This window comes from Pseudopipra pipra, chromosome 3, assembly GCF_036250125.1.
Source record: "Pseudopipra pipra isolate bDixPip1 chromosome 3, bDixPip1.hap1, whole genome shotgun sequence".
Lineage (NCBI taxonomy): Eukaryota > Metazoa > Chordata > Aves > Passeriformes > Pipridae > Pseudopipra > Pseudopipra pipra.
In genome coordinates this window covers 107,098,946-107,102,567 of record NC_087551.1, presented here as the reverse complement: position 1 = coordinate 107,102,567, position 3,622 = coordinate 107,098,946, and positions in this window count along the sequence as shown.

Here is a 3,622-nt window from a genome sequence, read left to right as displayed (position 1 = left end):
GGTGTGTGGTATGTAGAGTTAAACTACCATAGTTTAACTAGATATAATTACCTAATAACAGTGCAAAAGGTTGTAGGAGATGTGTAATAATAATAAAATAATAATTATTATTAATTATAATAACAATAATAAAATTAAAATAACATGCAATAATTAGGCCAGGGAGGGAAAGGAAAGGAGGAGAGCAATTGACTGAGATCTGAAAAACTATGGCAGATTTCTCTGGGATGTGTTCTCCAGTACTTCATTAAATCACCCAGAAGTAAAAGACTACTTCTGACTAAGGGTGTTTCATCACCAAGAACATGTTCCCACATTCAGCAACAGCTTTTGCTCAACTTTAACTGAATTGTCTTGCATCAAAAATGTCCCTGGGCTCTTACATCACCCTGGCTGTGGACGCAGCTGTAAAATCACACCCTTCCTTAGTCAATGCAAGGCAAAATATTTGTTTTAATAGTGCTGGCTAGGCCAATTTCATTCATAATTGAATCAGTGGTTTATTTCTAGGTCTTTTCACTGTCCACCCATTCATCACTTCCAGCCACAGGGTTCAAAGACCTGCTGGAAGGCACACATTGTAAAATCTTTTCAAAACCCAGCAGCAGGCAAACCCCAAGGGCCAGGCTGTCAGCCCTCTGAGGCAGCCGTGCTTTGCCACCACAGCCCATTAGCCTCAACCAGGACCCTGCAGCAGGAAGGCCAGGACACTCCAGCAAAGATTCCTACAGCAACTGTGGTACTTGGGGCATACATTCAGTGGCAACGGAAAATGCACTGGTTGAGTCAAAGGCAGCCCAACCCAAGCTCATCCCACTGTCCTGGTGTCCCCTTAGAGCTACTGATGGTCCCCGGGGAGTAGAGCTTTTCAGGTCCTTTGATCTTCACCAGCATGTGTCTGCTCACAATCTGTCATGGATGCACACTGAACCCATGTTCTCTTTTTTTTCTGGTGTGGGGGACCAAGAAAGCTGTACGTGCTTTCTTGCAGCTGTTACCATTTTACAGTTCCTGTCCTCTAGACAAGAAGAAGATGCCCCAAAGTTCCCCCTTGCACAGCAGTGCAGAGACACAGGAGGGGAGTTGCTTTTCCAGCTCTGTCCCACAACACTGCACACATGTTGTAAGAGAAGAGATCTGAAAAGATTTGAAGAGGTTGGGAGCAATATTTTAGACCAGTCATGTATCTCAAGCATGTCTTGCAGCAAGGAGTTCCCATGCACAGCAGTACAAAGAGAAGCCAACTTCCTTCCTCAAATAACTGCATTGTACAGGTTGTGGAAGCAAAAGTGATAGCAATAAGAGTCTATGATTTGGAGCAAATCATAGACCCTGCAAGCCCCAGCTCCCAGCAGGCAGTCAGGCTAACACATACCCAGAACAGCTTGGTAACATCTTCTTGTGGAGTCCTACTCTTTAGGTCTCCATATTCTGTAACTTTTTAGGCTTCTCCCTTCCAAGCAGAATGATTCACTCTCCTGCATCTCCTGCCACAGTGTCTGCTAACTGGACCCAGGACTGCACACATTTCAAGAAAACCACTTTATTTCAGTCACTTCTGTACCTCTCTTGTAAGAGTTTTTCACAACAATAAAAATTTCACTATGAGCAGACCCCAGTCTCCTTTTCTAGTTTCACATCTTGAAAATATTTTGATCAACTTTCCAGTCTCTCCTCCAGCCACTCCTCCACTTCAGGTCAGCTGATTGTTTCATGGAGCTTTCGATCCATTAGAAATTTGCCCAGCATCCACCACTAAAGCCAGCTGGAACACAATTTGCAGAAGGAGAACATAAATCAGTAGTAAGTTTGTGATTTTCATGCAAACCACACAGGAGCCAGTGACTGCTACTGGTTTAGTCAAATCATCCATTCACCTGACCAGCAAAGTCTGAGGCCTTTTTCTCTGGAGAACTATACTGGAAAAACTTCAGATAATCTTGCTCTCAGAAGAGGATTCTGAGCTAGGCAATATTTATTTTAGTTAAAAAAGTAATTATTTTATTGTAGGTTCCTGGATGGAAAAAAAATCTCTTAAGAGTCAGCTGCAGGAGGGATATTATTTCCACTTTGGTAACACATTGATCAAGATAAGAAATAATTAATTATACAACCCCTCTGAAATATTATACAAACAGAGAAAATGGTTCTATCTAAAAAGCCAGAAATATGTGTCTTGGAACAAATCCAGATGCACCAAATGTCTACTTTTAAACTCAGTGACTAATGGAAAGAAAGCTACAGTAATTAGTTACAGTAATGTTAAATAAATATAAACTAGGAATGGCTCTGACTAGATCTGGGCAAACTGACCTCCAGAGTTGAGAAGTGACCCTCAGACTTCAGAAGGATGTAGTATGTGGAAAGGGGAGAGCCGCTTGGAAGAGCAGAGACTGAGCAGTGTTCCATGATGTGATTTCCAGAGAACTCTTAGGGAACCTTGCCCCTGTTCTCAAAAAAGTCCAAACAGCTTTGGTGTCTTGCTGTATGAAAATTTCCAGTGTGAAAATTTGATCTATGGAGGGGACAGCACAAGATAACAACCTCTGGCAGTGTGGAAATAGGCAGTAGTGATGATGAGGAACAGGCACCCAAACCCTTTGTGCAGTGCTTTGAGTTCTGTCTTCTCTGGGTGGGCTTGCTTGCAAGAGCCATGAAATGCTCACTTTTTTCATAAATAATTTTGAAATGGCTGTGTGGTCTGTGGTCAGGTCACACCTCATTTACAGAGCTCCTCAGCCATTGATGCACTTGCCTGCCCAGATGTCTGAAATGCCCATTGCCCCATTCCCTGCCTTGCCCTCAGAATCGATCCTGTTGATATCTGGGAACACTTATGCCTGTGGGTGCTACTGCCAAGCATGTATCCGAGCTATGGGACTGATCGAACTAAACCCTCTTTTTTCTCTTGGGGAAAGATATTGTGAATTCAAGCCTAGAGCTAAATGCAACAAATCTTCAGGAATTTGAAGAGCAGACAAGACATAAGACTCAAGGCTCAGGCCATGCATATTGCTAAATGTTTTGCACAAGATGTGTTTTATCAGATCAGAATGGCACACACTAATGAATGCAGTGACACAAATGGCATTGCAAGTACTGCCTGTGCATTGCACAGTAATTGTCAGACAAAGGATGGAAACCAAGCAGAGACTCACATAAAATTAGATTAAAAACTTTAACTCTTGGTGCATCATACGCTGTGTTTCCATGGATCTGTAATGACCCAGGGAAAGAATTTGCAGTGGAGAGCAAAGAGGTTTGTTCTGAATTTCCAGCAAGCAGTTCACTGCTGCTAAGGCTGCAAACACAAGCCATGGACAGCTGACATCTCTGAGTGCACATCATCCTGAACTCTGATTTATGTTTGAAAGCTTAGGAAGGATTTATCCTCAGAACCAGCTCAAGGAGTATTACGTGAAAGGGGAATGAATAAAGCAAGAAAGTCATAAATTTCCCTTTCAGTACAAAAAGCTGGACACTGAGTAACCATGCAGAGCCAAGAATGGGCTGAGGGGAGCACATCAGGATGAGTGCCCTGATCTATGTTTAAAACCTTCCCTAAATTCCTCACTAGCATTCCTTGCTAATTTCTTGCCTGAGAGGGGAAGGGGGAAAGTGT